Here is a 13,250-nt window from a genome sequence, read left to right as displayed (position 1 = left end):
TCATGAAAGCCAAATTATGATAAAATCATTGTGCATTAAACATCAGTATAAAGGTGGTCATTACAACCCTGGCGGTCAGTGTTAAAGCGGCGGTAAGACCGCCAAAAGGCCAGCGCTAACATTTTTGCAATTACGACCGTGGTGGAAACCGCCAACAAAGACAGCCACTTTAACACTCGACCGCCATGGCGGTACAGACAAACAGCGCAGCGGTCACCGCCAACAGACAGGCAGAGGACAAAGTACCACCCACAGTATCACAACCTACCAATCAGCCACCTTTTCCGGGGTGGATTCACTGCGGATAAAAACACGGCGGAAACAGGATTCTGAAGGGAAAACGCTCACCTCTACACACCCCACGAGGAACTAGGACACCATGGAGCCGGAAATCCAAATTCTCCCTGCAATAGTCTTCCTGCTCCTCTACCAGGAGCATGAACACCGATGGCGAAGACCACGGTGAGTACTGCACCTACGACACAGGGGAGGGGGGAGGGATAAAACAGGGACACACACATGCAACACCCCCACCCCACCCTCACCCATTACCACACACACACTAATACATATTAATACATGATAGACACACCCCCCAAGCCCCCGGGAAGAATGCAAAGACAAAAAGGAAATGAGTGTAACCATTGTAATATATTAAAAGCAAGTATGCAAAAATATATACATGCACCATTAACAAAATATACACCAAGCATAGTAGTCCAGGTAGTGCTCCAATTAAGTCAGTGGAACACTGAGCCCACACGGTATGGGTGAGGCCCACACAAGATCCCCGACCATGACGGAGAGAACATTGCAGGGGCATCAGAAAGCTAGAAAACAGGCAACTCAGGGGGAGGGAAAGGGGGGACATCTCAGCCAGTTGAGCGCACAACGCCAAATCCACGAGAGGGCCACATGCCCACTGTTCAATCCTGGAGAGTGCAAAGCCACAGTCTCTTAAGTCTATACAGTGGGTAGGTTGCCCACTGTTCAATCCTGGGGAGTGCAAAGCCACAGTCTCTCAAGTCTCTACAGTGGGTGGGTTGCCCACTGCTGCATCCTGGGGAGTGCAAAGCCACAGTCTCTCAAGTCTCTACAGTGGGTGGGTTGCTCACTGTTCTATCCTGGGGAGTGCAAAGCCACAGTCTCTCAAGTCTCTACAGTGGGTGGGTTGCCCACGGTTCAATCCTGGGGAGTGCAAAGCCACAGTCTCTCAAGTCTCTACAGTGGGTGGGTTGCCCACTGCTGCATCCTGGGGAGTGCAAAGGCACAGTCTCTCAAGTCTCAACAGTGGGTGGGTTGCCCACTGTTCCATCCTGGGGAGTGCAAAGCCACAGTCTCTCAAGTCTCTACAGTGGGTGTGTTGCCCACTGTTCAATCCTGGGGAGTGTAAAGCCACAGCCTCACAAGTGGATAACAGTCTCCACTGGTTCTGGAGGGGGCATTGTGCCCAGAGTGCTTCATCCTGCTAAGGACAGAGGTAGTGGATGGATCTCTCCACTGGTTCTGGAGGGGGCATTGTGTCCAGAGTGCTTCATCCTGCTAAGGACAGAGGTAGTAGATGGATCTCTCCACTGGTTCTGGAGGGGGCATTGTGCCCAGAGTGCTTCATCCTGCTAAGGACAGAGGTAGTGGATGTTATTCTCCACTGGTTCTGGAGGGGGTCTTGTGCCCAGAGACCTTCATCCTGCTAAGGACAGAGGTAGTGGATGTATCTCTCCACTGGTTCTGGAGGGGGCATGGTGCCCAGAGTGCTTCATTCTGCCTGTGACGGACTCAGTCGCGTCAGTGCCCTTGGCGCTCATGGGCCAATGTTGCTTGAGACGGTGGTGCCCTGTTCAGCGGTGCTTGAGACGGCGGTGCCCTGTTCAGCGTTGCTTGAGGTGGCGGTGCCCTGTTCAGTGGTGCTTGAGGCGGCGGTGCCCTGTTCAGCGGTGCTTGGAGCAGCGGGCTCCTTTGCAGTGACTCAGTTGCTGGCGGTCCTTCATGGCCCAGCGGGGCTTGTGCTGGCGGTCCTCTCTGTCCCAGCGGGGCTTGTGTTGGCGGTCCTCTCTGTCCCAGCGGGGCTTGTGCTGGTGGTCCTCTCTAGCCCAGCGGGGCTTGTGCTGGCGGTCCTCTCTAGCCCAGCGGGGCTTGTGCTGGCCGTCCTCTCTGTCCCAGCGGGGCTTGTGCTGGTGGTCCTCTATAGCCCACCTGGGCTTGTGCTGGCGGTCCTCTCTAGCCCAGCGGGGCTTGTGCTGGCGGTCCTCTCTAGCCCAGCGGGGCTTGTGCTGGCGGTGCAGTCCTCTCTAGCCCATCGGGGCTTGTGCTGGCGGTCCTCTCTGTCCCAGCGGGGATGATGGCTGTGGCCTCCTGGTCAGCGGGGATGATGGCTGTGGCCTCCTGGTCAGCGGGGATGACGTCTGTGGCCACCTGGGCAGCGGGGATTACGGATGTGGGCTCCTGGGCAGCGGGGATGGTGGTGGTGTCCTCCGCCGTGCTGCTCTTCCCAGACTTTCCTGGTTTCTTGTGGCCCTTCCCCACCTTGGAAGGTGTTGCAGCTGACTCCACACTCCCACCGGGACCCCTGGGAGTGGCTTTGGTGGCTGGAGTCTTCCCCCTCTCCCGCCGGGCACTGGCCAATTTCTGATGCTTGACATGTGGGGAAATGTCTGTGCTGTGGCTCCGTGCCACACTGGCTGCCCTGGTGGCCGGTGCACTCCAGATTCTGGTGACTACAGGCACCACTGGTCCCGGAGATGTTGTGGCTGAGGTGCTAGTTCGGGACCTAGGAGACTGACGGGGTGAGATATGTGTGGGAAAGAGGTCAAGGTTGGACAGGAAAAGTTTTTGGGAGACACTGGGATGGGTAGCTGGAGGGGGTTTGGGAGTGGAGGAAGAGGTTGTGGTTGTAGGAGGTGTTCGTTTGCTGACTTTGGGTGAAGGTGCATGCGTTGGAGGCTGTCATGAGGTGGATGGCCGTTGGGTGGGTGTGTGCCTGCATTTGTGTATCTTGGGAGGGGGTGTCACAGACACACTGGGAGAGGACACAGGGGACGTGTGAATGGTAGTGGGGTGGTGACTGCAAGTGAGCGGGGTGTGGTGGTGGGTGTGCTGGTGATGGTAGTAGTTGCTGTAGAGGTAGTGCATGCAGGTGTGAGTGTAGACGAGACTGGGAGGGAGGAGGGAGATGAGGAAGAGGGGGACACAGTGGAGGCAGTGGATGTTGGTGTGTCTGCATGTGTCTGATGCTTGCATGAGTGCCTGTGGGATGTGTGGTGCTTATGTTTGCCTGAGCTTCCCTTGTGTGTTGACGTGTGTGCATGCTGGTCTAGAGGTGTGCTTGGGATAGGCTGGGGTACAGGGGATTGTGTCTGGGTGGAGGAAGTTGGAGGGGGGAGGCTAGACACAAGGACAATGGCTGCCGTCAGTGCTGAGTCCAGAGTCTGGAAAGCTCGCTGAAGGGCCGCCTGACCAGAATGAATGCCCTCCAGTAATGCATTGGTTTGTTGCAACTGCCTTTCTACACCCTGGATGGCATTCAAAATGGGCAACAGTGAGGGACCTGAGGAGGTCAATGGCCTCCTCACTGAGGGCAGCACGGGTGACGGGGCAGGGCCTGAGGTGCCTGGGGCGAAGGTGATGCCACCCTCCCGGGTGAGCGGGCACGGGGCAAAGGCTGAGGGGCTGCTGGGAGGGGGGTGCTGGAAGGGGGGGTGGCGGCTGTACCTGTAGATGGGGGGGCACAGATGTTGCCGCCACCACAAGGGAGCTCCCATCAGAGGACGTGTCTGTGTCGCTGGTCTCAGCTCCTGTCCCCGCCGTGGAGTTCCCCTCGCCTTCCATCCCACTGGTGAAGTCCGATTCCATAGTGTGGCCCTCCATGGCCATGTGGGATGCAGCCCTCTCGTGCTCCGGTGCCACTGCTCCTCCACCTGATGATGCTAATGCACACAAGAACAGGGAGACCACAAAAAGGGGAAGAATGACAAAAGAAAGACATGTTGAGTGCAAGCATTACCGCCACCGTTGGCGGACAAGACAGACACACAAGCCCCCTGCACTACGCTGCACCTTGGGCTCCACTGTTCAATTCCTGTGAAATGGCTTACTAGGCTATGGACGACATCTGCACACATGGATGACACAGGGGCATGACTAGGTGTACTTGGCACTGTACAGAGGTGCGTGGGGTGCCACATGGCCTGCCTAACGGAGGGACCTTGCCTACGGAACTTGCCCTGGCCTAGGGAAACCCACAGCCCACCTCCCCCACCCAGACCCCTCCACTGCGCGCAAAATCAACAGGATGAGAGTGTACTCACCCCCTTGTGGCTGCTGTGATGCCCTCAAGCGCCCATCCAACTCCGGGTACGCCACCTCCAGGATCCTGAACATAGCGTGTACTGGGGGAGGACCCCATCCACAAGTTTCTCCAACTCCTCAGATGTGAAGGCAGGGGCCCTTTCCCCAGACACTCAAGCCATTGTCTCTTCCAGACTGAGGTCACAGCAGCACTTGCAGTGTAGGTCCTCTCCTGTCGAAGATCAGGTATCGAGTGATTGAACAGATAGAAAATGGCGGTCACATCCGCGGCGGTGCGTACCGTCACCGCCTGCGTACATCGTCATTGGCTCCTGGGACCCATAGGGTCCAATGTTAACCAATGTAGCATTGCGCCGCGGTCTTCAACCGCCTACCGCGACAGTGTACAACGCCAGCGCAGTTACCTCACATCCCATTGTCCAACTTTAGAGGTCAGGCAGCCGCCATGTCAGGAGCCCACATGGCTTCATTTTTAACTGCGTCACAGATACCGAGGCCTAGACTCAACACACATACAGGCCACTTTTCGGATTAAGATTCGTGTTCTGTGTAAGCTGTGGGTACGTACCTCTGAATTGTTTGAATCTGTGCTCGCTGTTGTCCTTCATAGACACCGTCCGCTGGGACATGTGAGGAGATGGTGGCATCCTCCGGTGTACCGACCATTGGTGGACCTGTCGACAATGGAGGAAAGACATGTGATCATCACATACAGGCTTGACCGTGCCACAATCCAGGAACTGTGTACCCAGTTGGAGCCAGACCTGATGTCAGCTATCCGCCATCCCACAGGAATCCCCCCTCAAGTGCAGGTGCTGTCAGTGCTCCATTTCCTTGCAAGTGCGTCATTTCAAACAACAGTGGCCATAGCATCAGGGATGTCCCAGCCTATGTTTTCCAACGTGTTGTCCAGAGTGTTGTCTGCCCTGCTGAAACACATGCGGAGCTACATCGTTTTCCCTCAGGTGGAGGATTTGCCTACAGTGAAAGGTGATTTCTATGCCCTGGGACATATCCCCAACATCATAGGTGCCATTGATGGGACACATGTGGCTTTGGTCCCCCCCCCCCACAGGAGTGAACATGTGTACAGAAATCGGAAGAGTTATCATTCGATGAATGTACAGATGGTATGTTTGGCAGATCAGTACATCTCCCATGTGAATTCCAAGTTCCCTAGCTCAGTGCATGACGCCTACATCCTGCGGAATAGTAGCATCCCTTATGTGATGGGTCAACTACAGAGGCACCGGGTGTGGCTATTAGGTGAGCACCTGGAAGCAAGACAGTGGGAATGGTTGTCTGGGGATATCCCTACAGGTTAGTGTGTGTCTAACAGTTGTCCCTCGCCATTTGCAGGTGACTCTGGTTACCCCAACCTGTTATGGCTACTAACCCCAGTGAGGAATCCCAGGACAAGGGCAGAGGAACGCTACAATGAGGCCCATGGGCGTACTAGGAGGGTGATCGAGCAGACCTTCGGCCTCCTGAAGGCCAGGTTCAGGTGCCTCCATATGACAGGTGGATCCCTATTCTACTCACCAAAGAAGGTGTGCCAGATCATCGTGGCCTACTGTATGCTTCACAACTTGGCTTTGCGACGACAGGTGCCTTTTCTGCAGGAGGACTGTCCAGATGGCGGTGTTGTTGCAGCTTGGAGGGTAAGCATTGTGGTTTTTTTTAAATGAGCCTTTTTTGACTTCACTAATATTGTATCTCTGTCACATGGCACCGTGTGGGATTCCTCACAAATGTTTTGGGATATTTTCTATGGTGGATATTTCAGCTCTGACTATTGCGAGCTGTTTTGACTTTGGTTTCTTTCTTACCTGTTTTTTACTAGGTTTTTGGATTTCCGTACTGTGGAAGTCCTGATTACTTAAAGGATTAGGTATGTACTGTGGTCCTGAAGAATCGCATTAAGATCATTTTTGACTTAAGAAAAAGGCGAGAAACATGTTGACCAATGATATCGAATAACACAGGGGACCCTGTGTTTACTTCCCTCTTTTTACTACTCTCGATTGTGAGAATTAGTACTTTATTTATATGGGGAGTGTAGGCATTAATCTACTGTATCCCTGCGTATTGTTTTTAATCATGCCAGAGGTTCCAGCATTAGAACAAACTTGCATAACTGTCACCTCTAGTCATTTTTAATTATCATTACACCAATACTTCATAAAAACCTTTTTTTGACCGGTTGTACATCACTTCAAAAAGATCTCCGGCAAAGAGCCCCTGTGTGGGGCCCGTCAGGCATTGCAGTGCCGGCCTGACGAGGAGCTTGGCCCTATGATGAAGCATGTCACCGGAAGGTGAGTGAGGGCTCTTGCTTCGATCATTTTTTGGTTCCCATCAAATGCTGAACCATTGAGTGTGAAAGAAACCTTTTGGCGTTTTTTGGAACCGTGTGTACCTTTTTTGATTCATTAGGTGGTGGTAGGCTCCCATGATGTTGGAGAGGGCCTCGTGCAGAGTGGGTTCCCTGGGCCTGTCCGCCCCCTGTCGCACAGCAGCCCTCCCAGTTCCCCTGTGCTCCTGGGCCTCCGTCCCCTGGACCGTGTGCCCACTACCACTGCCCCCAGGTCCCTGTTGTTGTTGGGGTGGTGGGTTAGCCTGGGTTCCCTGTAGTGGTGGACACACTGCTGATTGACGTGTCCTGGGAACGGAGGTATGGGCCCGCTGGGTGGGTGCTGCACTGGGTTTCCAGAGGGGGGAAGGTCTGTGGTGGCCTGTGACTGGGTGAGGGGAACCGACTGTCCAGAGGTCCCCGATGGGCCGGGCTGGTCATCTAGATCCAGTTGGACAGAGGTGCTGTCATCACTGTGGGACTCTTCCGTTGGTGGGGTGGACATGTGTGGACCCTCCTGTCCGGTGACGTTGGGTAGGGGTCCTGCAGGGGTATAAAAGGATGTTTATTACATCTGTGTGTGCCATGGTGTGCAATAGGTGGGTGACCGTGTACCCCAGTGTTTGCATTCCTGTGTGGGACCTTGTGTGATGATGGTTTAGGGGGTGTATGGGTATGTGCAGTGGGCATGCTTTAGTGATGGGTGTCCATGCTTTGTTTTGCATGCAGGGCTTGGTGTTAGGATGTGTGGTTTGTGATGTTGGGACATTTGTGATAGGGGTGAGGGTGAGGGTGGGGGTATGTGCTGTCATGCAGGTAGGGTGGGGGATGTAATAGTTAAGATTTGACTTACCAGATTCCATTCCTCCACCTACTCCTGCGAGGCCCTCAGGATGCATAATCGCCAAGACCTGCTCCTCCCATGTTGTTAGTTATGGGGGAGGAGGTGGGGGTCCGCTGCCAGTCCACTGAACCACCAGGTGGTGTCTTGAGACCACAGAACGCACCTTCCCCCGTAGGTCATTCCACCTCTTCCTGATGTCCTCCCGATTTCTTGGGTGCTGTCCCACTGCTTTCACCCTGTCCACTATTCTTCTCCATAGCTCCATCTTCCTAGCTATGGAGGTGTGCTGCACCTGTGCTCCGAATAGCTGTGGCTCTACCCGGACGATTTACACCACCATGACCCTGAGCTCCTCCTCCGAGAACCTGGGGTGTCCTTGCCGTGCCTTGGGGTGGTGTAGGTGATGTGTGGGGTGATAAGTGTGCTGATATGTAGTGGTGTGTAGTGTGAGGTGCGTAGAAGTTATGTGGGTGATGGTGTTGTGTGCCTGTGGATGCTAGTTTGTTGATGGTGGTGTCTCTCTCTGGCCTTCTCTCAGTAATTGTGGCCGTAGGGGTTTGTGGGTGATGTGGGTGGGTGTTTTATATTGTATTGGGTGTGTGGGAGTGGTGTGTGTATCAGGTGGGTGTATTTCGAATTGTCCAATGTGGTAGTGTTTTGTAAATGTGTGTGTATTTTGAGCGCGGCGGTGTGTACCGCCAATGGAATACCGTGGTTAAAAGACCGCCATGTGTATTCGTGTGTCTTGATAGTGTGGGCGTATTTCTGTTGGAGTGACGGTGGAGGATTTGTTTTCGCCAGTTTATCACTGACCTTTGGTGTGGCGGACTTGTGTGGGTGTCTGAATTTTGGCAGATTCCGTGCTGTGGTTCATAATAGCTGTGGCGGATTTCTGCTGCCGCGGCGGTGTGTTGGCAGTCTTCTGCACGGCGGTAAGCGGCTTTTACCGCCAATGTTGTAATGACCCCCAAAGTATTTACTATATTTGGAAATTTGTATGTTATTTATTCCCCAAGCATTTATATGAATATAATTGATTACAACATAGACTCACTAAAGTTTATAATATGCTAGAAACGAGGATCATCAACTAACAATGAATTGTTGATTTATATAAAATTCACTACACAATATTTAGAGAAAAAATAAAACCATTACAACTTGGAAGCACTCTTTTTCCATCTGCAGAAAATACAACAGAGGAAATGGCTTACAATTAGCATAATGATAAGTAATTTGAGGTTTCATGATGAAATCACGCATGTCTGACCAATGCATGCCTTAAGAACACAGGCACAACAATTATCGCGTCTTTAACACGCATGCGTTTACCACGCATGACTTTACACTGAATTTCATTGTAAAAGCATGCTTGGTAAAGGAACATGCGTGGTAAATTGTCCCCCTTCCTGTCCCCTTACACCTGATACCATACTCTGCAATCCACTCTTTCCCAGTCCTTAAAACTGCCCTCCCCTGCCCTGAGCCCTACAACCCCTGCCCTGATCCCTAAAAGTCCCCTCCCTAGAGAAAAATTTCAAGCACAACAATCAAACCACTGAGCAATGTACCTAGATCACTAGAATCACTGTGTCTGAAATGGGAGGGTTAGATTGGGGAGCTTGACGAAGTTGAATAGAGGGAGGCCTGTGTGACTTGCAGGGAGCTGGCAACATCCACCCAACTCTGATTAATCCAATTGCATTATTTCCACCAAACTTATATGACTCCCCAGAGACTGGGCAACGCAAAGAACCTCACTGATCCCAGAGATGCACGCTGTCAATCCTAGGAGGCAGATTTCTTTCACATGGTCTGGCTGTTCCCACGAATTGGCTCATAATGGTCCTGGATTGGTGCTACCCTATCAGTGGTTCTGGGAACTTCCATACAATTAGCGCCTAAGGTGTCCTGCTGGGTGTGCTTGATGGGCTGGGAGGTTCTCATGGAAATAGAACATTAATTGGACTGGCGGCTCTGGCAGCTAGAAGAGATATTGCTTGTGCTTGGAAACAGCCTTTCCCACTGACACTGAAACAATGGCACACTGGAATGGACTGGTGTGGTAAACTAAAGAAACCCGTCTACATTGTCTGGGTTTGCCCTGCAAAGTTGTCCGACATTTGGGGTAAATGGTGAGAATACTATGGATTATCTACAACACTGCATTCTCTGGTGAGCCATGTAATTAAAAGTTCGGGGGAGAAGGGGTGTAGGTGGGATAGGGACTGATGGCTCAGAGAATTATTATTGTTGTTTTTGTCTTATCCTCTTCTTGCTATTTTATTTACTGGAAATCTAATAAAATCTGTTTATTAAAAAAAAAACAATTATACCACTGGAACATCAAGTTGAAAAAAGAGGAGGGCAGATAAAAAATGTCACTTTACAGAGTCACCTTTCATGGTCATTCAAGAATTTTGAAAACTGCTATATTTATCACAAAAAAAAAATGAAATGAATTACATTTTTGTGACTTGGTTAGATTTCTAGCAACTACCTGAAAATCAACCACACCAAAAGAGAATAGCCCCTAATCATCAAGAACAAGAAGCAATGACTAGTCCAAATCTATGACTTGAAACTAGAAGGACCCAAATCTCAACTTTCACCTAATTGCAAGTCACTTGGATTGCTCCCAGACAACTGCCTCACCACCATAAAACCAGGAAAGCCTGTTGCCAGCCAGCTGTCACTACTAAGAAAACTAAAACCATTTCTCCCTTCATACTCTAGCATCTGAATGATGGCAACTACCTGCGCCATGTTCTCCCGGATTCTACACTGCCCCCCTTTATGGAATCCCACATGACTCAGCCATGGCTTATCAAAGATCTCAAGGGACAGGAATACATTACACACATCCTGAAGGGGATCCACTTGCTCCTCTTGCCGGTCAGCACCATCTTCTAAACAAAAGGCATTGTCTACAAAACTAACACAACAAGCCCTGGGTATAATATAAATTACACTGGCATATTTTTCAGCATTTGGGGGATTTCATGTAATGCTTGTTACACGAAATTCGCCATTACTCCACTTGGCATAATTATGCATCAGTCACAGTAAAAATGTATAGATGTGTAAATGTGTATCCACATCAGCTCTAAGTTACTGCCATGCCCGGCAAATGTCATTATGCAACTCCATATCTCCTTTTTAGGTTTCGCCTGCATGCGCGCTTACGCGCATGCTTGCAAAATGTTTTGTTAGTAAAACAAATTAAGAGGGGCTTGGAACCAGCCCCTTAGTTAACTAAACCTATCATTAGCTTACTCCAATTTCGCTCTGATTTACCTACTTCAGATTGGCCAGGATGTCATCTTCACATCACTTCCTATGGTAGTCTTCGTTTTCTTCACCGATCTTGCAGTCAAGTTGCCTGTGGACCAAGTACTCCTTCTGGTCACTTCCTATTGGACACTGGCAAGTGTCCTTCCTCCTGCTGTGACTCCGAAGGTAGTACTATTTTCTTCTTGCATGTTGTCTTCTTTCTTTGCTGATGTCTTCTTTCTTCGTTGCATCTTCTCTGTCTTCTTTCTTTGTTGCTCTCTTCTTTTCTGTTCCAGCATGCCATCTTCTTACTTCACTGATATCTTCTTTCTTTGATGCCTTCTTTTCTGTCTTTTCCATCAGTCTTATTTTTCCTTCTGCATACTGTCTTCGCTGTCTTCTTTACCTCATGCCATCTTCTGTCTTCTCACGTCTGCACCCTTCTTACGTCTTCTGTCTTTTCACGGCTTCTGTCTTCTACCGTCTTCTCTCTTCGTCCGTCTTCTGTCTTCTCACACCTTCCATCTTCTATTTTCTTCCGCCTTCGCCTTCTTCCATCTTTTGTCTTCCTCTGCCTTCTGTCTTCTTCCATCTTCTGTCTTCTTCCACCTTCTGTCTTTTGCCATCCTTGGTCTTCTCCAGTACTCTGTCTTCTCCAGTCTTCTGTCTTTTGCCATCATCTGTCTTCTTTCGCCTTCTGTTTTCTTCGGTGGTTTGTCTTCTGCCGTCTTCTGTCTTCTTCCATCTTCTTTCTTCTAAAATGCATACCAATGCATTAAGTCTTTGTGTTTTTGTCTAAATAACTGGCTTACAAACATTAGAAAAATGTTATATTAATGTTTGTTTTTAATTTAATAAAACAACCGTTATTATAACAATTCTCTAATATTTGTAAGCCAGTTACGTACAAAAAGAGGCAAAGGTGAAACTATTGGCTTTGCCAAAGCTTGTTCTATTTCTATAAACCTATCCTCACCCCAAAGCCCTCACTTCTCACCTTACACCCTCATCTGTGTAGGCCAGCCACAATTTCTGGAAATAATAATTCAATATCTGACCTCCTCACTTTTAGAAGGTCAATTTCCCAAAGCGTGGAAACATACAACGGTAATGCCTCTGCTGAAAAAAAAAAATCTTGATCCTCTTAATTGGTCCAATTACAAACCAGGTTAGCTCTTACCTTTACTGGTCAAAATCCTTGGAAAAACTGTACAGCAAACAACTTAGGGCATTTATTGAATCACATGTTCTTCTTCACCCCTCCCAATCAGGTTTCAGGGCTGGCTTGAGCACGCAGTCAGCCATTCTTGGTGTTAATGAACAACTAAGGCTCCAGTTAGATAAAGGTGGTACTGCTGGCCTGATTCTGCTGGACCTTAGTGCTGCATTTGACATGGTAAATTATAACACACCCTTCAGAAGACTGGAGAAGATGGATGTGCATGGCCAGGCTCTGAACTGGTTATGTTCATTTTTGGATGACCATTTTTTCCAAGTGCACATTAAACAGCACTGCTCAAAGCTGTATCCATTATTATCTGTGTCCCGCAGGGTTTCACACTTAGTCTGACCCTGTTCAATATTTATGTTTGACCACTGTCAGATATTGTGGATAGCTGTGGTCTCATGCTCCTCTCATATGCATAGGACACCCAGGTTGTTGTCTTGCTGTCATCTAAGGAGAATCGCAGTGAGGACACACTAAATATTTTCCTCAGGAAGGTGACTGCATGGATGATTAACAACTCCCTCAAACTGAATGGAGATAAGACTAAGATTATTTTGTTGGGCAACCAAGCTCACCTCTGGGTGCCCCATCTGTGGCTTGTGGGTCTTGGTGCATCTCCAACCCCGGTAATCAAGAATCTTGCATTAGGGCTTGATAATAAGCTCTTGATGAACCATCGGATCACTAAAGTTGTGTCCACCTGTTTTGGAGTTCTAAGATGGCGAAACAAATTCTCAGGTACCTCCTGCATCTGCCAGAGAACTGCGATGATTATCTCTATGCTGGATTGCACCAACATTCTGTATCTTGGGGTCCCCAAGGCTTTACTTAGGTGGCTTCACGTAGTCAAGAATGTGACTGCAAGACTGCTACTTTATTCACCCCCAAATACACTTACACTGCCAGGCTTCTTCAAGATCTCCACTGGCTTGCAATCAAAAAGTAAATCCACTTTAAAGCTCTGTGCTATAGGCATAAACTTATGTCAAACTGAGGTACCCAACTAAGGTATCTCAGATTTCTGGTGTTGCCTTACAAGCCAAATCACCCTTTGCTCTCCTGTTCTACCAATATTTCCACAGTTCCCAGAGTGAGCCTACCCCGTCAATCAATCAATCAATCAGTATTTGTAAAGCGCGGCTACTCGCCCTTGAGGGTCTGAAAGCGCTGCAGGGGAGGGGTCTCATCCAAAGAGCAATGTTTTGAGGTTCTTCCTAAAGATGGTGAGCGACGGGCTTTGTCTGAGG

The sequence above is a fragment of the Pleurodeles waltl genome, chromosome 6 (assembly GCF_031143425.1).
Source record: "Pleurodeles waltl isolate 20211129_DDA chromosome 6, aPleWal1.hap1.20221129, whole genome shotgun sequence".
In the NCBI taxonomy this organism is placed as follows: domain Eukaryota; kingdom Metazoa; phylum Chordata; class Amphibia; order Caudata; family Salamandridae; genus Pleurodeles; species Pleurodeles waltl.
This window is presented reverse-complemented; position numbering follows the sequence as displayed.